Source organism: Peromyscus eremicus, chromosome 22 (genome assembly GCF_949786415.1).
Source record: "Peromyscus eremicus chromosome 22, PerEre_H2_v1, whole genome shotgun sequence".
NCBI lineage: Eukaryota > Metazoa > Chordata > Mammalia > Rodentia > Cricetidae > Peromyscus > Peromyscus eremicus.
The window spans coordinates 16,262,191-16,288,439 of NC_081437.1; the positions used below are offsets into that span (position 1 = coordinate 16,262,191).

General features: G+C 39.5%; 1 non-coding gene and 1 pseudogene across 1 annotated transcript; one reads left to right on the forward strand and one right to left on the reverse strand.

Moving 5' to 3' along the window:
* Nucleotides 1–626: 626 nt before the first annotated feature.
* On the forward strand, nucleotides 627–733 carry LOC131897762 (U6 spliceosomal RNA). Its single transcript, XR_009375783.1, has one exon. It is a non-coding gene; the product is annotated as a U6 spliceosomal RNA (small nuclear RNA).
* Nucleotides 734–865: 132 nt separating this feature from the next.
* The window catches only part of LOC131897307 (COP9 signalosome complex subunit 5-like), a 96,532-nt pseudogene continuing 71,148 nt past the window's right edge, over nucleotides 866–26,249 (reverse strand).

Here is a 26,249-nt window from a genome sequence, read left to right on the forward strand (position 1 = left end):
TGTTCCTGGACCTGGCAAGTGAAAAAAAAATCCTACAGAGAATGCACTGGGTGCTGTTTTCTCCATGTATCATGCATGTGCAGACTATCTTCAGCTCCTAATTCATGATTATGCTGTTCTCAAGGGCCAGAGAGATCTTTGCAAACTCTCCAGGCCCCTTTAACAGCTGACAAAACCCAGATCTTGATAAGCAGCAAGGAAGTTAGGGCTTTCCGTGCACAGTTGTGCATCTTATGATGATGAAGGATCCAAACAATTCCTGACTATTACCCCTTAGGCATTGGACTGATGCTCCTAGGTTGCTGTTGTCCCTTGTACATCAAGTGACATCAGCAGCAGAAAGATACGCTCTTAGCTAGATTCTGAAATGCAATGTCTAAGATTGCAAGCAAATCTTACTGATTTTTCATCACTTATTTATAGAAGAGAACAAATTTCGGCTTATTTCTGAGAACAGCAATGAATGGAGCTCCTTCTAATGTCCACGACTCAGAAAAGCAATGGTGGGCACAGAGCATTTGGAATTCCTGTCGCATGGATGTATATGCCCATTACGATCCTTTCTTACTGTGTGATCTTTGATGGAATTAAATGTGATGCCATTTACAATTAAAAAAAAATTTATAGTGCTTGCTTTGGCAGCACATATACTAAAATTGGAACGATACAGAGAAGATTAGCATGGCCCCTGCGCAAGGATGACACGCAAATTCGTAAAGCGTTCCATATTTAAAAAAAACAAAAAAACAAAAAAAAACATTTATAATATTAAATTATAGCACGTAAATATTTACAGATTTTCCAGAATAATGTTGAATGTCTCATTGGGACTCAGTTATTCAAAATGTTTTCTTCTCTTTTTTTTTTTTCATGTGATAGAGTTTTATTACAGTGCTAATACTCAAGACACGCACAGCACCTTAGTCTTCTAGTCTGAGTTTTGGTAACTGATTTAAAAGTGTTACTGGAGCTGCTGTTCCTTCCACAAGTCAGCTTTCAGGAAAAAGTCCTCAGTGGTAACTAAGCGACGTTAATTTGATTGAACAGTTTGTCCTTAATAACCTGAGACATCAATCCGTGGATGGCTTCTATGGTAGTTTTACAGCTGTCTCGAGTAGCTTTGGCAAGTTTGTCTTCTGACTTCCGGTCATGTGTTTCTAAACCCAACGTGAAACTCCCTCGTCCCAGCTGGGCTTCTGACTGCTCTAATTTTTCAGACAAATCAAATACCTGGCCAGTGGTATAGTCTGCATTAGTAAGCAAGCTAGAGGAACTCAGGGTATTCACCCAGTATTTATTCCACAAAAGCTCAAGTAGTTTATGATCCAAAGAGGATTTGAAATATGAGACTTCTAAGGCATAATATTGTTGGCAGTGCACGCCAAAGCCTTCTATTTTATTAAGTGGGATAGTCTGGTACTCAGAAGGACCTTCATCAGGAGGCTTGTAGCCCTTTGGATATGTCCTAAAGGCTCCAAGATTCGCTTTTCCTGCAGATATTGCTCTGGTTGGGTCAATCACTACCGCTACAAATGGTTCCTGGAACTTCTGGTTAAGCATCTGTGTACTAACGTCAATCCCAGAGAGCCAGCAACCATAACCAGGGTGGCTATGATACCAGCCAATTGCATTTTCAAGGCGGCCAACCTGTTTGGCATTTTCTATGTATGCAGCCATATATACTCATACACAGCAGCCTGAGCGTTTACTCGGGTTTCAGTGCCCTCTACAGGCAAAGCAAAGCTGTCCGTGATGATCACGGTCTCTCCATCCACTTTCCTGAGCATCAAGCCCATCACGTCCAGGTTGCCTCCTGATCCGGCATGCATCACTATTTTCAGTAGCGCCAACGCCGAGATTTTGCAGTAAAGTAATGGTGATCCTTAGTCCAGGGTTTCGCCGCCAGGATTTCTTGCTGTTGTTTTTTTGCCATATTTGTAGATTTCATCCATACTCTGCGCTTCCTGCGTGCTGTTGGCCAATTCCCAGGTTTTCTGGGCCATACCACTCCCGGAAGCCGCCACGGCCGAGGGACCGGAGAAGCTGTCGCCTCCACAGCCGAGATGCAACTTTACTTCGTTGGGCCTCCACGTGCGGACTGGGCACCTTCCCCGACCACGGGTGCACACTCACTAGACTCTCAAGGCGGCCATGACTCAAAATGTTTTCTTGAGCAGCTATTATGTATAGGTGTTGTGTATGAGTGACTAGAGTATAGATAGGTCAAAGTTGTGTCTTTGAGAGGAGGGAAGGGCTGAAAAATAGACTTTTAATGCGATTTGGTGCGAGCGATTACAGAGAACAGATTCAGGGAGTTTTTAGATGACAGAGGAGGGACACCAAGCAAACCTGGGGAGAGAGGGGGGATCCGGAAAGGTTCTGTGGGTAGATTAAACTTGGGCAGAAAATGAGCCAGGAGAGAACGGAGGTAGGAGGTGCAGGGTTGGGGTGCACTGCCTGGGGTGCATGCAGGTTGGGCGGCAGAGCACTTTGTCTGGGCACAATCTCCAGCACCCAGGAAGACGAAAGATATGCAATGAATGCATTTGGAAGTGGCTCATGTGTGCAATCCTAGCATTTGGGAAAAAGAGGCAAGAATATTAGGAATTCCAAGCATATCCTGTCTCAGAACATATGTCGATCGCCAGCAAACCAATATACTATAGACACATTCAGTATACTGGGTTTTCTCTGCTTATGTCTTTTCTTTAATTCACATTGAATCTGTGCTGTTTTTCAAGTTTTTGGTCACCTGTTGATGGTTCTAGGGCTTTTCCTGTTGGAGACAGGAAAGGAGGAACCAAATTCATAGAGCATAATGAGTTTATAATTCATATTGAAGTTGGTGTCTAAAACGCTAAGAAGAAAATGACGGTACTAGAAAGGCATTAAAAGTAGAAAATATTTGGTGATACAAAATTAGATGCTGGGATAGTTCAAGCCAGAAGGAACAGTAAGGCAGCAAATATTACTGGCCTTAAATCTTGATTTTATGAGGTGAAGGCTGCCTAGCCCTGGAACCTCTCCTGAGCTCCACCCAAGAAGTTCTGAGATAGACTTATGGAGATGAAGGTTTATGGCTCAGGGGAACCTTGAGGTTGAGCAGTTTAGGGAATAGGCTACTAAATTTCTGAAAGTCCCAGGAAATGAAAGATCTGGGTCTCAAGGCCGAGCTCAGAGAACTGAATGACACTGTACAGCTCCATTGCTTGTGGATAGACGCTAGCATTTTGCCATCTTTAATCCTATTTTCCTAATGGACAAGTTCATTCTAATGACAGTATAATGAAGTTAATAAATGACTCACACCTATGATGGGAAAAGTGGTTATCAGGCTATGACTTGAGTCTACCTATGGAAGTTTGGCAGCTGTGTGTATGATGTTCTGGTACTGTTTAGTGGTTGGCTCTTCGGTTTTGTATGATGTTGTTTACACATTTCTGGAGTATAGTGCCCTTAATGCCCTTTTCATTGACACTGTGGTTGAATAACAAATCAAGGGGTAATTATGATATTTTGATAATTATGATATTTTGCTGAGAAGTTTGTCAAACTGAGTTCTGAATTTTGGAATGCTCATACTGTATTATAGTTCCAGCACTCCAGTTGGACCTACAGGAAATCTAAACACCTGGACGAAAAACTATCATATTGAGATGGATCAGTTATTCAGTTTTGTCATCAAAATACCAAAGACTTAGATCACTGGAAGAGTTTTAAATCATATATTATCAGATGTTTCACATTCTGTGGATACAGCTAGAATACAAAATATAGATTCAGACCAGGGAAAAGCAGGGCAGTAGCTGCAGGGTGTGGTTGCACATGCCTGCAATCCTAGTACTCTGCATACTGAAGTAGGATGATCATGAGTTCAAGGCCATGCTGGGATATACAGTGAGGTCCTACCTAAGCAAAGAAGGAAGAAAGGAAGGAGGTATAAAAGGATGCACGAACAGCTTTGTAATTGAATATATTACATGAGTATTGCTTCTTGAAAAGGAGTCAGTGGAGAGTTTAGAGTTTATAGAAATAATGGAGATGTGATCCTTAAAGCCATCATTTAAGAATGACTCAATAATATCTTGATAGGTTAAGGACATAAAAGGTATTGGCAGAAAAATACGTAGGATTTTGTTTGACTTTGCAGTATACACTTTTTTGTGTACTGCAAGCTGAAAAGTAGTCCTTTTGCGTTAAACAAACAGAATGGTTTTCATCATTTTAGTCACAAAAATTCCACTTTGAAGTGTTTAAAGTAAACTTGTATTAGTTTTATACTAAAAATTTATAAGCACAGATAGGCTCTTTGAGAAACTTAATAGTGGCTGACATACTGAATATATTTCCTACATTAATACTTGGAATCCTACAAAAATCCAGTAATAACTTGTTTTAAAATTTGATTAACACCAACGGTAGTAAAGATCACTATGGCATTTTGCTCTGGCCCAGGCCCACTTGCTCAACACTGGTTTCTCCCCACCAGTGTTTTCCTTTCTAATATCATAGCTCATATCTACATTCACCTCTCACTTACATGTACACATGTAAACAATGTAAGCTCAGATTCACTTTCCAGAGAACCTGACATTACAACTAGTTAAATATTATATCAAGACAGATTAGAGATTTAGTGGATTTGGAGCTTTCTACCTCTGGTAATCCATTCCTTATTGATAAGGTGGTTTCTTGTTATTAGGCATAGGACAGTAGAGTTTCTGTTGCTGTGAAGAGATACCATGACAACAGCAACTCTTTTAAAGATAACATCTATTTGGGGCTAGCTTACAGTTCAGAAGTTCAGTCCATCATGGTGGGAATCAAAGCAGCATGCAGACAGACTTGGTGCTAGAGAAGGAACTGAGAGTTCTTACATCTTGACTCATGGGCAACAGGAAGTGGTCTGAGACACTGGGAGGTATCTTGAGCATATATGAGACCCCAACACCCACCTCCACAGTGACACACTTCCTCCAACAAGACCATACTTACACCAACAAAGACATACCTCCTAACAGCACCACTCCCTTTGGGGGCCATTTTCTTTCAAACCACCACAGATGGGAAATGAAAATGAATGGAGATTTTTAAGAACTTGGCAGAAGAAAGAGAAAGGGAGGAGAAAAGGGTGAAGAAGAGCATGTATAAGTATGTGGGTGTGAAAGATGTAATGAGAACTTCTAGGTAGCTATATATTCTGTTTAGCTATGAGTGTGTCGTTTAACTTCTTAAGATAAAATGTCAAAGAATACTGCAAATCATAAATTAAATAGAGGACGACAACAACAGAAACCAAGTATAAACTCTCATGGGAATGTGTGGTCTCAGTGACCTGTGAGCTCTAGGTTGAATTCAGAAAAGCAGAGAGGGTAGTGGTGGTCACTAAGTGATAGGGGAGAGTGGGAGGGTGTTGATTAAGGCATATGAAGTTTGAAATGAATAAGTTTTGCATATTTTTAATTAATAACACAACGACAATGTAATGTAGTTGAAATTTGCTGAGACAGCAGTGCTTAAGTTTGCTTATCACACAGATCCCAATGATAATGTATGGGTAGATGGATGTGTTGAACAGGTCAATAGTGATCATTCCACAATACGTACATAAATCAGAACATCATATTGTATACCTCAAATGTATATAATTTTATCTGTTAATTATACTTCAGTAAAGCTGGAAAAAATGTGATTATGTGAACAGTCAACTGTGATAAATATTTTGTTCCTATCTAATATGGAAGAAATTAATTCAGAAGAAATTGGTAAGAATACAATACATTTGGATCTGAGATGTCAATCTCTAAGCACTGTAATTAGCAAAGTAATGTTAACTAAATCGTTTGTTACTGATGTGGAACATTCAGGTATTTGGGAAAAAAATGTCATTTCAGAAACTATGCCTTTACCAAACACTGGCTATGAATTATTCAATGAATGTGCGGGGGTGATATTGTTTATAACACATTTCCTGCCAACTTCTGTTTTTCACTAAATGTTTAAAAAAATTGAGGCAGCTTCACAATGTAATTGGTAATAGAAGCAGATGGCACCTTTCTGACCCTTCATTTTAGCTCCTAGGCATCTGCAATCAGTTATATGCTAGATATGCAGACAGACAATATGCATTGAAATTAGCCCCATCTTTTTTAGCTGTCAAAAAGTAGACTTGGCCATAAAATTTGAGAGTAAAGAATCTGAGAGATCATCTAGTTCAATTCTTGTATTTTACAGGTGAGGAAATTCTTGGTCAGAGAGAGGCAGTAAATTGACTAGTTCAAGGTCATAGAGGAAGGAGACGGGACTAGATCTCAGCCCCTTGACTTACAGCCAGAGCTCACTCACTTCCAGGATCAAGTCTGTCTTTCATTCTAGGGGAGATCTGAATATTTATCTATGCGAAATTGTAAAACATCCCAAGATCCCTGAAAATTAACAAGAATAATAACATGGGAGTATCTTTTTACCCAGTTCTGCTAAAATTTTGGAAACTCCAATAGGCACTGGAGTTTTAAAAAAAAAAAAGTTGTGGTGAAATTTAAGTATTCTTAGATCAGATTCCTTCAAATTATGGTAAAATAACATTAACTTAGATATCAATTAATTTATAGTTCTTTGAAAGTTAATTGTATTAAGTATTTTTGATTCCCTGAAAGTAATAATTGTAGTACTATCACTACAACACAGGATTCTCATATACATGCATTGCATTATGTTATATAAAATGACACTTTGCTATTGTCTTAGAATCAATTCATTTTCTTTCTTTGAATTTTAAAATAAGCATTTTATGTTATGGGTGTTTTGTTTGCATGAATGTCTGCTCCACATGTATGCAGTGCCCAAGGAGGCCAGAAGAGGGCACCCGATCCCCTAAGATTGGAGTTAAATAGTTGTGAGCCACACTCTGGGTGCTGGGAAATGAACCCAGATCCTGTGAAGGGCAAGCCAGAGCTTTTAACCACAGAGCCATCTCTCCAACCTCCTCAAACTATTTTTCCTGGAGAAAGTTGTCTCTATTTAGTTCATTTTTTTTTTAAAGACCTCTAGTAGCCTGAATAGTTTATATGTAGAGAAAAAAAAAATACTCCTGTTGGGGTCGACAGTACCTCTTGTCTGTCCCACAAGTAGAGCTGCCTGGCTTAGGTCTTCCTTGTTCCTGAGCCAAACCCCCATGTAAAGGCAACCCATACACATTAGCAGCTGAAAGCCCCAAAGAGAAGGTTCACAGGTCTGTGAGTGGCCAAGTTCAGAGCATGGCCAACTTGAGTGAAGGATATTGTGAAAATATTTGAACTTCGGTGAGGGTTTTTTTTTTTTTTTTTTTTTTTGCTTCTGTTTGAATATTGGTTATGCCTGATTTTCTGAAAATTCACATCAAAGAGAATGAAGAAGTTGAGCTGTGAATGAAGTTCTGACTGGAGAGAAGATGGGAATCTGTGATGGTTGGTCTTAATGTCATCTGACCACAAATTAGAGTCAGCTGAACAGAGAACCTCAACTGAGCAACTGTCCTGATTGTCTTAACTGATGTGAAAAGACCCACCGCCCAAATGTAGGTGGTACCTTATAGTAGCAGCCCTGATTTTAAAAAAAGGGGGGGCATGGCAGAAAGAATATTAGTCCCTCTTTTTCACTCTTGGCCTTCCCTTTCTCTGTCAAGTTAATTTATCATGCTGCTGCTGCTATAGTTGATGTTGGAGTGAGCATTTGCAGGCTTTCATTGTTAACTGAGGACCAGCAGCTCTTTAGTAACCCTCCAGCTCTTCAGCACTGGTTGGGACTGCTGAAACACTCACCACACGGACTGAGCAACTATCAGGTTCTTAGCATCTTCAGTGTGAGACAGCCATTGTGTGGCTACTCTGACCACTGAGGCACCCAGCCTCAAGACCTGAGCAAGTATGGGATTCCCAGCCTGTCAGGTGAGGAATTGCTATTTTGACATAAGCCAATAAATAAACAAGCAAATAAACTCTTATCAGTTCTATTCCTTTAGAGAACTCTGATTAATACAAAACCCTTCTAGGTTTTTGTCCTCAAAATCATGCCTATGGAAGTGATTTTTGGGTAGAACTGATTGGATTTGAAATCACATCCTTTCTGACAATCACATAGACTGTAAAGGTAAGGAACTCCTCTCCTTCATTGTGGAGGGGCTACCCACCATCCCCACAGTTCCCCAGAGTGCTCTTGAGTAGGAGTAGCAGGAAATATTAGATAGAAAGATATTGAGGGGGGAGATAAAGATAGAAAATACAGGATAACCTCGAGAGGTCCTGGAACCTAATCCATCGGGCCCTGACTGTCTCTGCCCTAGGGTATTTATAGGAATGCCAAGGGGTGGAGCCAAAGACCTCCACCCAGCACAGCCTATGCAGACCATCTCAGACACCTGCACTCAGGTCCATGGTCCAATCATCCCCTCTATGCAGACCTGCTGGGTAAAGCCACTAGGAAACCTGAAAATGGACTCCCACACTTCATCTCATGTAAGTTCATCAGTGTGACCTAATGGTCAAATGAGTGTGAGATAATGTAAATACAGAATCCTACCTACCCCCAGGTCCCTCACCTGAAAGTTTCCCCAACTTTGCTATGCTTATCCTTGCCTCAACCCCTACCACTTATATTCCATCCACTTGAGCGTCTCCTCTTTCTCCAAGCAGATTTTGTTCATGTCCTTATTCCCTGCCTGGAATTTCTTCCTTCCCACCCCCTCTCTTCTTTTAAAGAAAAACTCATAAAACTTGCAACTAAGTTTCAAGACGAATGTACCTCAGGAAAATGAACTGCTGCAGAGAGGTGCAGATTTGAGGCTGGGGTGTAACTCAGGGCAGAGGAAGTGCCTATCATTTACAAAGTCTTGGGTTAGAGCTATAGCGGTAGAAAAAGGTAGAAATCTGGAGAGACAAGCAAAAGGGAAAAAAATCATTATTAAAATTCGTCTGATAAATCAGAAGTCTCAGTTTGATAAAGTAACTAGTACAGGCATGGGACGCACTCCCAATGTTAATGAATAGATGAAGTCCGTAACGTGCTTGATCATTTTTGTTGGATTGAAACAACAAGAAACTCCCCTGTATCCTTTAGCTTCACCTAGGCCCTCATATACAGCACCTGCGTCAGTCTTCTTTGCTCTGTTGTGTTAAGGGAGGCTCACTGCTCCGATGAATCACTGATGACTGTGTTCCTGAGACGAGCCCAGCAAACTTGTGTATCTGACGTGCATTCTTTAGTCCCATTGTACTTATTTATACTTGGTTTTTGCCCTCATTTTTAGTTTCTTGGTTTGCTATTCCAGCTTCTGCCCAGAATCTGCAGCCTACCCTGAATCCTGGCTCACTTAATTCAAGTCTGGGGACATTTTGGTTGTGTTTCGCTATTTAGTGGACATCCAGATCCTGGCCTCCTATCCAGATGTTAGCTATGGGTTCTGCCTCCAGACGGGGCATTGAGAATTTTGACACCATTTCCTTTCCAATGTGGAATATCTCTATTTTGTGGCACACCCCAGAAGTCAAGGGCAAGGAAGTCATACGGACTTGAATTGGAGTTGACTGCCTTTATACGAGAATTTGGTCAAAGCTTTCAGCCTTTGGTTTGTCAATTGAAGTTAACAGAAAATCTCCATGTTGTGAAGATTCTATAGTAATGTGTACAGCAAGCAATATGGTACACATGGGAGTGATGAGTATCTTTTCAGCTTATAAGGGTGAAAACGCTGGCCTAAAGCCACAGGAACATGCTCTTAGAAGGGATGTTAGCTCACTTGTGTTCTGACTAGACTTCTAAGGCTCTAACCTAGGGTTGAATATGCAATGCTTTCTACTGCCAAACTCTAACAAGCAAGAGTTGGGAGGTTTGCAGAAACCTTCGACTGTTTTATCATGTTGCTTGTGCCTTGGCAAGATAAAGGAGATTGATTCTTTTAAAGACACAGTAATTAAGTAGGCAGACGATGAACTGTCAATAATATCAACAAAACAATTCATTAAGACAGAGTAGATGCTATTCATTAATATACTGATTTTGAACAAACAAAAGTTTGCCACAGGTAAGCCCAAATTCTTCATAATTTATCTAAAATTGATGACATGTTGACTTCATTCTTCAGCGTTTTCTAGATGTTATCCATAATGGCACGAAATAAATATTCTTGGAAAACAACCAGCATATTTCTTTAGAAACAGCAAGTAGTAAAATGGTGCTCAAATTCTTGGAAATTGCCTTTGTGCTCAACGTATGTCATTGTTTCATTCTAACCATGTGGTAAAATGGCCATAGACTTTTGGAGTCAGACAAATATGGTTTCTGAATTGTTAGATTAATATCATTGAGATGTTGTTTTTATTTTCTCTATTTTTCAACACAGAGGCTCAGATTAACAATAAAAATGCAAGTCAAGAGACTCCTGTTGTTTAGCTTGAACTATTTAGCCTCCCCCAGGCAGCGGGATCGAGACTTATCCCTGGTGCATGAGCCAGCTTTTTGGAACCCAGTGCCTATGATGGGACACTTTGCACAGCCTTGGTGCAGGGAGGAGGGGCTTGGACCTGCCTCAACTGAATGTACCAGGCTCTGCTGACTCCCCATGGGAGACCTTACCTTCTTGTAGGAGGGAATGGGGGGTGGGTTGGGGAGGAAGGCTGGGGGAGGGGAGGGAGGAGGGAGGACAGGGGAATCTGTGGTTGGCATGTAAAATGAATAGAAAGTCTCTTAATAATAATAAATAGGTACAACTGAAAAATTAAAAAAAGAAAAATTAAGCTAAAACAGTGAGATTAAAGCTAGATATGGAGTGAAGTGTAGGAAATATAGAGAAGAGAGTTGTCAATGAGCTCATTAGATGAAATATACAAGAATTCATGTACAAAATATCCCTAAGTATTATATTACATAAAATTTATCCTGGAAAGGTGATCCTTTGGGATGTAGACAGTACAAGAGGATGCTAAAAGAACATTGATAATCATGGATCATATTCAATGTACAGATGGATTGAGGTGAGAGGAGATGTATGTGTGCTGCCTTTTCAGATTACTCTGTCCTGTTCTAAAATAAATTTATGTAACAAATATTTTGATGATAACACACACACACACACACACACACACACACACACACACACACACAAAGAGACCCCTGTCATGCCACAGCAGTTTCTATGTTTTGATTTCTAAACCAAATGCCCACTTTAAATGTAGTTAATGGGAACTTACTTTGGAACTACTCTACATTCACCTTCTCATATAATAAATGTCAAAGTGATCTAATACAGGACTTGCATATTTTTTTCCTTTGGTCGGTACAACTCAAGGATTTCATAAGGAGATGGGTAGGGGAAGGGAAATTATTGCATTCATTAACTTGGTAAACAGGAACAGGGGTGTTACTAAGTATGTGCTATTATGTGTGAAATTGTGCCCATTCATTGCACAGAAAATTACTGGGCTCTGTTTTAAATGCTGTATATATATATACATATATGTATGTATATATACATATGTATACATATACATACATATATAGTATATATAATAGAGAACAAGAACAGTCTTGAGCATTATTCAAATAATGCTCAAGGGAATACAGAAGATTAAACAGATAAATTATGTTTCACTAGAAACTAAACAGGATATCCAGAAAGCAAGGTAAATTAAGGGGAAGGTGTATTGCTATTATGTGGAATGCTTTCTTAGTGTGGCTGGAGAATGATGCTGATAAAGTGACATTTGAGCAGGGGTCTGAAGAGAACAAAGGAGATTTGAGATATTAAAGCTAAAAGTGTTCTATGCAGAGAACCAATATCTTGCAACAGCTCTTGAGAAAGGAGACCACACAGACTGTTCATAGAATACCATTGTTTGAACAAGTAGACCATGAAAGAGATGAGATGGAGTGGAGGAGATGAATTAGTAATGCAGAACTGATGCACAGCATCTAAGTAATGATGCTATATTGTGCTCCCGACTCTCAAGTATTATTAACTATTGCCATTGCCCTTGGTTACCCTCCCAAACTTGACAGTAAGATTCTAATGCCAAAGACATTTGCACACTTGAGTAATAGAACATGGAGAATCAAGCTGGTTCTGACCTAGAAACGCCATCCCTACTGGTACCTTTTTTAGTGATAGCATGTACTAAGCATCCTACTGGAGAAGAAAAGCAATCATCAATATTATACACTAATGAACCCTGTGAACTACAATAATGACCTACATGGTGAGTGCTTACTGGTACTATAGTGGCATGAGTGTCATGGGAGTAACCAACTACTTTATTTTTGGCTGCTCCACAAGATAAAACCCATGACTGAATGTAGCTAGAGTTTTCTTGCCTGGCCCACAGTCAGGACAAATCTCTATCACCTGCCAGTCCTACAGCCTCTCAGACCCGACCAAGTAAACACAGAGACTTATGTTGCTTTCAAACTGTATGGCCGTGGCAGGCTTCTTGCTAACTGTTCTTATAGCTTAAATTAATCCACTTCTATAAATCTATACCTTGCCACGTGACTCGTGGCTTACCGGCATCTTCACAAGCTGTTTCTCATCGTGGCGGCTGGCAGTGTCTCTCTGACTCAGCCTTCCACTTCCCAGCTTTATTCTCTTCCTTGTCCCGCCTACACTTCCTGCCTAGCCAATGGCCAATCAGTGTTTTATTTATTGACTAATTAGCAACACATTTGCCATACAGAACATCCCACAGCAACTGAATACTTATTGGGGCCATCAACCTGTGGCTAAACAGGTCATAGCCCAGGGGAGAACTTACTACTATTATTTCTTTAGTGAGACATAGTATTAACCATCTCCTAACAACTTCTCACTATACCCATATATTAGTGCCTTTCACAGACATTTATCAGAGATTATGTCTTTTCTGATATTGCTTCTTTAGGCAATAGATGGTGGCTAACACATTAACCAACAGATGGTCAAGATGTAGAGGGTAAGTTATTGTGGAGTTCTCAGTCTTAAATGGGACATCTACATCATATACATACTTCCAAAGGTTCAAGCATCATTGTAGAAGTGGGGGATGAGAGACCGTAAGGGCTGGAGATGTTGGGATGACTACAAGAAAATCATGCTTTCCAGAAACAGTAGGGCAGTTGCACATATGAACTCACAATAGTTGGGACATCATGCATAAGACCTATGGGAGCTGAAATGAGACAAAACACCAGCATCAAAGTGGGGAGGTGGGTGTGAAGTCTAGCTGAGCAGCTATGGGTAGTCGGCAGCTGATCAGGAAGGAGAGTTAACTTTTTTTTAAAGGTGTGGTCCTTGGCAGGTGGAACACTCTTCAGTGGATGGTCACATATCCAAGAGTCTATAGGCAGAAAGAATTAGGTCTAGTGGGTTGAAAACATGAGTGAGCTCACAAAATTGCATGGCGATGGAATGGAAGTGATTCTGAGAGAAACTGGGGGAGAGAACAAATATAATCAAAACACACAGGGCCCCATCCTTCAGGAGCTACAGGCATCTAAGGAATACTGAGAGTGGGAGAAATAGTTTTCCCCAGAGATGAGTTCCCTAATTGGTTATCCAGTACAATTTGGTCATCCCTGGAATCGTAGACATACAAGTAAGACTAAACAGATGTAGTGAGTTGTTCACTACACATATATTTGTGTGTGTGTGTGTGTGTGTGTGTGTGTGTGTGTGTGTGTGTAACAATAACAAAGAAAACAAAACCATGAATTTGAGGTAGAGAGTAAGTTGGGGGACATAAAAGGACTTCTTGAGAAGAAAAGGAAAGGGAGAAAATGATGTAACTGTATTTTAATTTCAACACATAAAAACCCAAAATCATATATCATATCATATATGAAATTCTCAAAAATGTAACAAGAAAACAAAGATATTACAAAAAAACTTTTTGGAAAGGTTAAGTATTATTAGTGTAATAACAATAGTGATGATAACTAATAAAGAGATCAGAGGTATAACATATGAATGGGTTGTTCTCAGATGGACAGTCCATCATTCTGTGATGAGATTTGGGTTGTCAGTGTGATTGAGGTATACTACTTTTGCGATTCGTTGAGGCCAGGGATGCTCGATGCATTGTGATAAGTGAGATGGTTCAACAGAGTGAAGGGTTGTCTTTTACCTCACACAGCAATCTCATACAGGGGTAAGAATTTGTGTCACATAGATATCCCCCAAGCAATCATGGTCACACAGGTAGTGGGCAGCAGAACTGTTGGACCCACTGACAGAGTCCTGCTGGGTGCAGATGCCAGACATATTCAGCTCTGAGTGGTACCCTTGTGTGTTCATAAACTTTAGTTTTCTGACTCCACAGATAAATCCATAGTTTTTTTTTTTTTTAAATCTTCTCACCATTTTATAATCACTGCATTTCTTAAGAATGCAATCACTCTGCAGCTGGAAGAAAACTGTTTTATTTTGCCCAGAGCTTTATTAAGAATTTTTCATGTTTGTTTTAGCCAGGGTCTTATCCATAAAGAGAGACCAAAAGGGAAAACTTGAATGCACACTAGTGACTCCAGTGTCAAATTAGCTGGGAAGAGTGTGATGCATGTGACAGTTATGGGAAGCTTCTCTGACAAGTGCACCAGCCTGGGTAAATTCCTTTGAATAGATCCAGCCTTTAATATAAGACATACTAAGGACATCTGTAATCCTGCTGACGTGACTCTCACTGAATGCCCCCATTTGCCTTGATCTTTCTTTCCTCCAGGACCCCTTTCCCCGCCAGGATCTGCTTGCTCAGCTAACTCGATCAAACACACTTTTTGCAGTTTTAACCTGGGCCATTTTCTCTGGGATTTGAGTTTATAATGTCCTCTTAGCACGCGCGCGCGCGCGCACGCGCGCACACACACACACACACACACACACACACACACACACACACTGGCAGCTTTAAGGTGAGACGAGCTTTTTCCTGGGCAGCTCTTCTCTGCAGAAACTGGCTTGTGGGATGCCCCTGGCCATTTATTCCAGTCTCTGAACTCAAACTTTCTCCTCAGTGGTGTCAGAACAGATCAGTGTTCGCTAATATGATGGGATTGAATTTCTCCATTCTCGGGTTAGCGTGACACGCAGAGAATTGTTCAGACCCTGTGCTGAAACCTCGCTTTCAGACGCACGCGCTCTTTCTATAAAAATAACTCAGAAGTTTCCAGAGTGGGGTAGAGCGGTGGGATGAGTGGTTTTTTTGAGGTCCCCAGTGTTCACGTTGTAAATCATGTGGGGGCAGCCGACATTCTTCTAAATGGGTGGCTAAGAAATTGCCCTTCTTCCAGTGACTACCCAGTGTCTTGCTGCGGGCAAGTGCATAGAGGTAATCACAAGCAGATGGGAACCCCCGGGCATAATTGCACTCTCTTCATTTATTAGAGAGCTCTGTGCAAAGGAAGGAGGAAAATCCAGTAGGGTAAAAGGGCAGCTTTTGTGTCATTTTGCTGCTCGAGACAAATTGGATACAATTACAATTAGGACACAGGGGATGTGGATCCCGGAGCATTCATCTTCGAATATTGAATCTTAAGGTGATTCCCAGTCATGTGGTAAGATAAAAGGAGAACATTTTGAAAGTGTGGTCAGATGATAGCGAAAGTCTGAGGTTTTCTAATGCAATTTCCTTAACTGGGAGATTGCCTGAAAACCTTCTAAGGAATATCACATGATGCTTTGAAGAATTGTCCCACGTATCCTCAATATTTATCCTCTGTGAAGTTTTCCCTCTTCACCTTCAAAAGAGAAAGAGGGGTATTTTTTTTCTTCATTTCAGTCAGTTAATGAGACAGAACATTAAGACAAGTCATTCCGGGTTCTTAAAATCTGGAATTCAGAAGTTATTTTCTAAGCAGGTTCAGATCACAGAGACACCGGACGACAGGGAAAGACTTTAATTATCAATTCCCCTTCCCCAGTAAAACTCTTAGTTCTATTTTCTCATGGTATTTGCCTAGACCCCAACAAGCAGCTTTGCTCTCCAACTTTTGTGTGTAACAATATAAGACCTAATAAAATATTTGTAGACTGATTCAAAGCTTGTGAAACGATCCTACAGAAAACACAAGCAAAGGAAATACGTGAGGAGGCGATAGGATGAACAGAAAGTACTTCCTGGTAGTGTGAATACGGTGATGTGTTTGAAATAAAACAGAAGCTGAAAGTGACTATGTTTCAGCTTGGACCTCCCATCTTTACTATAAGGAGTGTAACAGAATAAGTGAAAACGAAATCCTTTATTCAAAGATTAAATTAAACCTGTTATATACACAAAGAATTCATCTGAATATGTTGTGTGTGTGTGTGTGTGTGTGTGTGTGTGTGTGTGTGTGTGTACTTGTGATTATGATGGCATCATCTCTCCTCACACACATCAAATCAATCAATACAATGGATTTTCTGTTGATAACAGCTTTGAGTCTAATGGAAAAAAGTGCGTTTATCTGATAAAACACAGCAGGTGACAGTTGCTAAGAGATTGCTTGATCTCACTGCCTCTTGCCTGGATTCTCTGTACTTGTTTTCTCAGACAAGCAGAATGGTAATGTCCTGTCTACTTCTGTCAGCAAGGTCATTCATAGGATCAAGAACCCGCTGAAACCCAAGGTTTCCACCGCAGCCCCCAAAAATTTGATTGCATTCCATCTGTCCTCGGATTCACTAAGGGGATGTCACACATTCTTTGATTACAGACGCCATGCTTCTGTTTGCATATTGACTAATCTTGGAGGTTAAGGGTCACACTTAGCCTTGCCTTTATGTCTCTTGATGAGTGGACACACACCCTGCTTTTCCCAGGGCTGCGGTTGGTCACCTTCAAAATGAGAGATAGTTACATATTTAAAGAAATACAGTAACGCTTTGAGAATATCCTTGCTTTTTTTTTGGCTTCTGGATATCTTTGCACTTTCACAGCTAAGGATGGGTCAAAGCAAATCTTGCCCTCTGGGAGTTTCAGATACAAGCATCCAGTGCATGCATGTGGCTTTTCCTTTCAGGTTAAGTGACTCCCAGTTCCTAGAGTCGTGATTTATGGAGCCTATTTTCCAACTCTAATCATTTCACTGCTTTCCCCTGGAACATCTCCAAGTTCTCAATTGACTTATGTTTCAGGCTCCAAACGACGTATTGAAACACCGAGGGAAAGCAGTACCTTCATACTCTTATAGTCACTGTTCTTATTTGTACATAAATGCTTTTTCTCCTAATCAGTCTATAAATAATAACCAGGCTCTTTGTCCTAGCACTGGGCTTTGAAGTTTTGGGCCAACTGTAAATGATATTATAAGAGTGGAAAGGCTTTTTATGTCAATAAATGATGCTACCTCTTATCGGGCTTGGTTACATTAAATTAATTTAATGGCCCATCTGCTGTATGCATATAACAAGTTTAATTCTCATTCCACATTATACTGTAATGTTCAAAGAAGCAGAAAATGATCTAGTGATTTTTTTGTTTTATATACTTTCAAATTTTATTCTGACGTGTAGAATGTATTTTAGATCAGCTGTCTTATTTTTCTCTGTAATATCACTAGAGTGATTTCAGTTAACACTACAATATTAATAGCATGTGCCAACTTAAACACAGTAAAGTGATATCCCTATAATGTGCCTTTTTTTTTTTTGAGAGCATTCCTTGTTTGAGTTGATCATCATCAAAGTCATGGGAGTGAGGAACGGTAGGGAAAATCATCACAAATGCACTTGATTCCAGGGCACAAGTAGGCTTCATGACCAACCAAAGCAGGGACTGGGAGATGGCTTTGGCCAGTGGTCCTCAACCTTCCTAAGGCTTTGAACTTTAAATACAGTTCCTCATGTTGTGGTGACCCCCTCACCATAGTATTATTTCATTGCTACTTCATAACTGTAATTTTGCTACTGCTGTGAATTGCAATGTAAATATCTGATATGCAGGATATCTGATATGTGATTCCCAAAAGGGTCAAGACCCACGGGTTAAGAAGCACTGGTTTAGGCAATCATGAGGACTCAGGCTCAGTACTAGAGCACATTTTTTTTAAAGCCTTGACTAGTGGCTCACATTGGCAATAGTGCTTCGAAAGTGAACAGAGGATGATCCCTGGGCTCAGTGACCAGCTTGGCCTACTTGGTGAGTTCTATGCCAATAAAAGACCCTGTTTCAAAAAATATTAAGGTTAGTGATACTTAAGGAATGACTCCTAGGGCATCTGAGGTTGATCCCTGGTTTCTGATGTCCATAAGTTCATGAACACATGTGCATGTAAACCCCACCCCCCATGATCAGAGAAGCATTATAGTTAACAGGGAGCTAAATGTTCTGATTTGTGGTTTGGGTTTTTCCAGCAGATTTTCCCAAACCTTGGGAAAAATTGAGCCATTACTAATATACAAGACTCCTAGATTAAAACTTTCACAGAAGCCAAAACAGGGTCATAAAAATTAAGGGATAGTACACACGCTATTTTAATGAAGAAATTTTTTGAACTCATATGATACCATGTAACATGAAATAATTACCACCCTTAATATAATCAAAGGATGGATAGCAATAATTCTTCACAGATTATTGTAGATTTTGTAGTCTGGAAGAAAAGCAAGACATTAAAAATTTATGTTAGTCAAGTACTCTCCAGAGGAACAGAAGTAATAGTGTTCTTCAGGGAAATATATTTATTAGGGAGAAATTGGCCTGCACAATACAGGAGGCATAGAAGTACAAGTTCAGCTTGTTGTAGAGGCAGGAGAGCTGGCACGTAACTGTAGTCTGAATCTGGAGGGCAAATCCAGGAAAGCTGTGGGGTCGGTCTCAGTACAAAGATGGGTGTTATGGTTTGAACATAAAATGCCCCCTGTAGGCTCACATGTTTGAACACCTGGTCCCCAACTGGTGTCTCCGTTTTGGGAGGTTTCGACACCTTTGGGATGGGTGCAGGCCAGCAGAGGTGGATCATGGGGCTGGGTCTTTAAGGTTCACGGCTCAGTCCATTTCCGGTATGCTCCTTGTTTCTGGTTGGCATCATGTGGAAACCAGTTGTGGCAAGCTCCTGCCATTGGTGACCTAGCCACTATGAGCTGTTCCCTCTGAATCACAAGCCCAAACAAGCCTCTCCTTCCGTGAGTTTCTCTTGTGAGATATTGTTGTTGCCGTGATGAGAGTGGTAATCGACACAGTGTGTGTGTGTGTGTGTGTGTGTGTGTGTGTGTGTGTAAAATGAAACAAAACAAACAAACAAAAACAAGGCTCTCATTCAAGAATTGAGGCGTGAAAATTTTCCTTTTAGATTTTCAGCTCTCATCAAACCCACTGGAGAATGGTGGCCTCACCCACTGTAAATCTACTGCTTTCTTCAGACCGCTGATTCAAATGTGAATTTCATCCAGTAACAGAGTGTTACTCTCTCATATACACACACACACAAGAGTAACATTTAGCCAAATATCTGGGCATCCTAAATCCTGGCCAAGCTGATATATAAGTCTGCCAGCACAATCGAAAGAAACATGGTAGACGTTTTTTTTTTTCCTCCTCACAGGTTGTCTGTGTCTCTTCGACTGTGGTGTAAATTCAAAGACAGTGTCAAAATTGTAACTTTTTGGTCTTCTGAGAAAACAAATCATGGCACATGTGTAGGTTCTAAACTCTCTCTTACCAGGTGCCAACAGACTTATTTCTCAAGACAGAACTCTAAAGAAGCTACAAAAGTTAATACGACCCCAGCATTGCTCATAACCTGATATTTTCTAGTATCATTAGGATAGATTTTCTTTGAATTGCATTATTTTTAATGCACTGTGCAAAACATGTTTAATACACAAGAAAAAAATCACAATTTTATTTTAATACTCAATATTTTAATATTGAACTTAGTGAATAATTCTTTTTTTCTGAAATGGTGGTGAAAATTTTGTCTATTTCTGTGGGAAAGATTGATTTTTCTCCTGTTTAAAAGACTTTCTTTGAGTGCTTTGACTTTTGTATATATTTTCATCATATTCATATCCTGCAATTCTTTCCAGACCCAATTCCATTACTTTACTCACCAAATGTGTTTTAACCCTCTAAGACAAATGTATGCTGCCCAAAATTTTCTTGGATGTGAACAAACTGTAATAATCATATATGAATGTAACGTGTTGGGATCCAATCTACATTCCACTCTTTCCCATCCAGTTCTTCTCCTATTCCTCCCTACTTCATGTTCTCTCTCTCTCTCTCTCTCTCTCTCTCTCTCTCTCTCTCTCTCTCTCTCTCTCTCTCTCTCTCATACAGAGTCAATTTAGTGTTGCTCATACCTACACGGGTATGAGACCATCTACCGGAGTGTGGGTAGCCTCTCAGGGACCACATACCCAAAGAACTGACCCTTCTTCCCTCAGCAGCCATAAGCTGCCAATGGTTCCTCAGAAAGAGGTGGAACTCATGAGCCATGGGGAGCAAGCCAGTGAGCAGCACTCCTCTGTGGCCTCGGCACCAGCTCCTGCCTCCAGGCTCCTGCCTCGTTTGAGTTCCTGTCCTGACTTCCTTTGATGATGAACAGTGATGTGGAAGTGTAAGCCCAATAAACCCTTTCCTCCCCAACTTTCTTTGTTGGTCATGGTGTTTCATCATAGCAATAGAAACTCTAACTAGGACACCTATTATTTATTATTTTTCCTTGTTGTTTATGCTTTTGGGGTTATAGCCAGTAACAATAAAACAAAACAAAACAATGAACCAAAAATTCATTTTCTAATTCAAAATAAAAAATAATTACTTGTGTTTTCTTCCCTAAAGAGGTTTTTTTTTGTTTTTTGTTTTTTTTTGTTTTGTTTTTGTTTTTTGTTTTTCAAGACAGGGTTTCTCTGTGTAACAGCCTTGACTGGCTATCCTGGAACTTTATCTGTTGACCAGACTGGCATCAAACTCATAGTTTTTAATCTTCTACTTGACTACAACCAACTTTACACTTATTTTGCACATGATATAAGGAAATGGTCTGGTATTTTTTATATGAATATTGTACTTCTTACTTCAATTTAGAAAACTAAATTTAGATTGTCTTTGAAAACAGAAATCCATTGAATTGTTTTGGTATTCTTATCAAAAATCAGTTGGCCATGGATAAAAGTATCAACATGGCATTCATGTCACCATGCTGTCTACACTAACATCAGTGCCACCTTTACTATTACTCTAGTTTTGTAGTAAGTTTAAAATCAAGAAATACAAATCCTTCAAGTTTACTCCACTTTTTAAGATCCATTTGGCTGTTCTCAAAGTTTTAAATTCCTGTATAGATTTTAATATATTATTATTTTGTATGTAACACATGGACTTTTCCCCCTACAAAATAAGGATTTTAATAGTGATTATGTTGGTTGTGTTAATCATTCTGCAGGTAAGTATAAAGAGGTTTTGTACTCTAATCATAAATCTTTTAATTTATGGATATGAGATGCATTCTCAATTATTTAGGTTTCTAAAATTTTTTCATTAAATACAATTTTGTATTTTTTAGAGTACAAATTGTGTACTTCTTTTTATTAAATTCACTGTTTTATATTTTGTTGTTCTTTTAAGTGGGATTATGTTCTTAATTTTAAAAATCCTTTCATCTCTATTAAATGTAATAAAACTGATTATTGTTTATTGATGTTATATCCTGGAACCTTACTGAACATTTTTAACTTTATTTTTATTTATTCTTTATGTTGAAAGACATTTTTAGTGGATTCTTAGGATTTTCTGTATACAACGTTGTGTGACAAAACACTGTGAGACAAACATCTTAAAATGAGGAAAGATTTATTTTTATTTGGTTTAGAGGTCTCAGTGTATAATTTGTCTCCATTCTGGGTTTGTGTGAAGCTGAGCGTCATGGCAGAGAAGGTGTGAGAGTTGACAGCTGGCTTCCTGGCAGCCAGGAAGTAGATGAAAGGAGGTGGGAGGGATATGGATGGGAGGTAGGAGAGAGAGAGAGAGAGAGAGAGAGAGAGAGAGAGAGAGAGAGAGAGAGAGAGAGAGAGAGAGAGAGAGAGATTTTCTTCAGTTATGTTTTGCCTGAGTAGATCCATCCACTAATAAGATTAGTGCCCCCTTGATCCAATTGCATTCCAAAAACCCCGGCTCCATGGGGATCAAACCTTTAAAAGCTAAGCATTTGGGAAACGTTTTATAGCCAAACCACAGAAACATCATATCATTCGTTAATAGAAATAGTTTCACTTCTCTCCAATATTAATGTTTTATTATTTTTCTTGAATAAAGTCATCTAGTCTAATACTGAATCTACAATGGCAGGCACTGTTTCTTGATGGGCTCCTGCTCTTCAGGGGAAAGCCTTTAGTGTCTGTGGTTAAGTGGGGTGTTAATTATAATGTTTTCATAGATATTGGATTCTCGACCAATGTTGTCCTTTCTCTACTTTAAGTATATAACCGTCCTTCAGTTATCATAGTTTCGGATAGTAAGTCAGCTCTTTAATTTATTGAGGGTTCCTTGAATGGGGTCACTCTCTTTTCTCTTGATTTCAGTATCGTTTTTTTGTCTTGGACTCTAGGCCATGATGTCTGATTATATATACTTGGAATTAATTGGGTTTGTACTTGAATTTTTACTTGTAATTAATTGGGGTTCTTTGATATATAGATTAATATTTTATATCAGATGTTTAAATTTACCAACTATTATCTTAAAAAGTCATATATTACATTTGTATCATTATATTCTGATAATTCTATATGACACATATGTTAATGGACCTAGCAGTATCACACAAATTAGTCTTCAAAATTTTCCTGTTTTTCAGACTGCTTAGATTTGGTTGATTTACCTTTGGAATGATTTAGCTTTTTAATCTAAAATTACCTATAAAATGTTCATTTTGGCCATAATTTTCATCTCCAGAATTCTATTTGATTTTTTTTTTTACTATCTACCTCATTTTTTATTTCTATTAATGTTCTATTTTGATGGGCATTTGTCGACACAATTCTTTTTGCTTCTTTAAGTGTGACTTTCACTTTTTGAACATACATGAAGTAACATTTTGGAGGCAGCATATTATAGCTTCAGCATTTTTACATTCCAAAAAGCAATGCATTTATATGATTTTATTTTCTTTTTTATGGGTCACATTTTTGTTTTTCGCTGTTTTCACATTTTTAAATTGAAAATGGGAAATTTTAGGTAGTATACTGTGGTGATTCTGTATCCTGGGTCTATTCCCTCTCCAGGCTTTATTATTATTATTATTATTTACTACTACTATTGTTGTTGTTTTTACATGCACAGTGAATTTTCCAGTCGATTTTAGTAAAATCTCTTTATCCCTTGGTGTATAATGTCTGATTGCTTTGCTCTTTGGGAAGAAGAAAATCAATGTCTGCACTACTCATTGACTTCTTTCCCTGATCATACTATGGAGTTTCTGTCTTTCTGTGTCTACTGCCATCAAAAACTGCTACATTGAACTAATGGCCAACTTATTGCTCTATCATGTTTGACCACTAACTGGTTGGAATTATTCCAAAGTCCCGTTGCAATAACTTTGGTACCGTTTATAGGAGTAAGCCTTTGAGAGCAGTTTTGGGGAAGGCTCTTTTTAACTGGTTATCACTATTAAACTTCTAGGTAATAGAATGTTTTAACTTACTGCTTTTATAGAAATACCATTCTTCTTTGAATAGATTAATAGCCAGACTGTCTATTGCTTTTACATTGTCTTTGGAATTGAAGTTGTCTGTGCTCTGCTCTAAATGAAGTCATTATCTTAGTGGTATACATAAGTATGACTCTCTCTTCTTGAGGAGCTCCCATCCCCTGTTTGCACCACTGCTGTAGATATGTAGGTGAGGACAGTGGCCTGATCTCTGCATGATGCCTCTGCTTTGGAGAAGGGATGTTGGACTGGGATGACAGTCACCTTTGCTCCTGGCATGGAAATTTTACACTATAAATGAACTTAGGTAAGAGCGTTCAGGAACTGTCATCTTTATCACTCCATGCCTTGAGTAGACTATCATCTGAGTAGGGGTTGAGTATTCCCAGATACCTCAGCTTCTCTTGCCTTCAAGAGAGATTCACAGCAGAGCTAGGGAGTATAAAAATGCTGATATCCAGATCTTTAAGAGGAGACACTATTGACTTAGACTCAGAGATAATGGGACAGAGATGAAATCCTGAGTTCTTGGCTACATCTCCCTTGCGTAGAGCTTGGAGCAAGTCAGTCTGGTAAAGGAGAGGAACATGCTGTGGCTCACACATTACAGACTCATTTTTCTTATAGATATTTAGTATATTTTCTCAATAAAGGAGTCTTCAGTTGCTGCGTGCTCTCTGAACTACTTTAACAATTGACCTATTTCCAGTAGTTACGGTTATCTTACCGAAGAGAGCGTCATGGTGTGGCTTGTGCTGCCATTCTAGATCAAGATAACCCTGTTGTTCTTAACTTCAAGATAAATTAGGAAGCTTAATTGGCCCTGGGAGATGAAATCCTAGAACAAGAGTTGTGGTGGTTATTTATTGTGCCAATTTTAAAAACCAAAACCTCACAACGGTGCGATGCCAGCTAGGGGGTGGAACAGCTTGCCAAACCATACAAGACATCCTCCTACACAGATCTTCTTCTTGCCAATCATTTCAAATGAATTGCTATGTTTTGTACTCTCAATAAATATCTTCACTCATTAAATTATCTATCTCTTCCCTGTGGGCATTTTAGTTCGCAATCCTTCATAATGAAACATCTTGGAGTTAGCTCGAACAGTGCGACCTTTCACACAAAGTGTATTTTGTTCACCAAACAGCTGCTTCTCACCTTTGCGTTTGAGCTCCACTGATCCTAGGATTTGTTTGCTCCAGCACTTATTGTCTCATATCATTCAAAAATAGGTCAATAATATTTAGTGAGTGTTATCTTTTGAACTGCATGATAGTAGCTAGGTATTTCTCGCTGTCCCCTTTGTGGCTTTTTAAAGGATTTGCTATTCTCTTTAGCGTCTCCCAGTTTTATAGAAATTTGTGATGCCAGCCTTCTTGGAAGGTTGGCCTTCTGATTTGTAGAGTTCACTGCTGAGCAACACCAATAATGCCTCTTCTTCTTCAGCAGCCCGCAGAGTACCCTCTGAGGTCTTGAATACTAGCCATCAGGGAAGATGTTTCCAGCTTTATCCAAGCTTGCTTTCTCTGTATCTTGTAACCAAGGTGTGTGGTATTTGAAAGATGGTCTTATCTTCTAGATCTGGCAGTAAACCAAGAGGATTGGCAGGAGCCTGTCTTGTATTGGGGTTACTGGGGCTTCAGTGGCCCACTCTTGTGGGGAAAAAAGTCTCACACCTGGAACTGGGAACTGTGGTGGTATTGTGTTCCCCAAAATATTGTGTACCCTAATAAACTTATCTGGGGTCAGATAACAGAACAGCCACTAGATATAGAGGCCAGAAAATGGTGGCACACACACCTTTAATCGATTCACTTGGGAGGCAGAAATCCAACTGCATCTCTGTAAGTTTAAAGCCACACTGGAAACAGCCAGGCATGGTGACTCATGCCTTTAATCCCAGGAAGTGAACCTTTAATCCCAGGAAGTGATGACAGAAAGCAGAAGGGTGTCTAAGGCGTGAGGACCAGGAACTAGCCTGGTTAAGCTTTCAGGCTTTTGAGAAGCAGTTCAGCTGAGATCCATTTGGATGAGGACTCAGAAGCTTCCAGTCTGAGGAAACCGGATCAGCTGAGGAATTGGCAAGGTGAGGTGGCTGTGGCTTGTTCTGCTTCTCTGATCTTTTAGCGTTCACCCCAATACCTAGCTTCAGGTATTGATTTTATTAATAAAACCTCATAACAATTCACGTTACAGGGAACTACATTCAGTAACCCTCTAGCTATGTAGGGCTACTCCCTTTATTCCATCTTTTGTATTTATTTTTATTAATTTGCGTTACAAGACAGCAGCCTTCCATATGGCTTCTTTATGTCTCCTTGTCCTGATTACCTCTCCCCACCAGGACTACCTTCGTCTTCTCAATTCCTTTGGCTTCTTCCTGATTTAAGCTTCCTGCCCACAGTATTTCCCCTCTTTCTTTTCTTTTTACCTACATTCTACTATCTCTCTGTGATAAGTCATCTCTCCCATGCTCCCTTCCTAGTTTTCCTAGATCCTACAGGTAGTCTATATTAAACAGAACTAAAGACTTGAAGCTAGGATCTGTAAATGAGAGACAATATTTGTCCCTCTGGGCCGTGATTACCTCACTCTGTATACTTTTTTCTAGTTCTGTG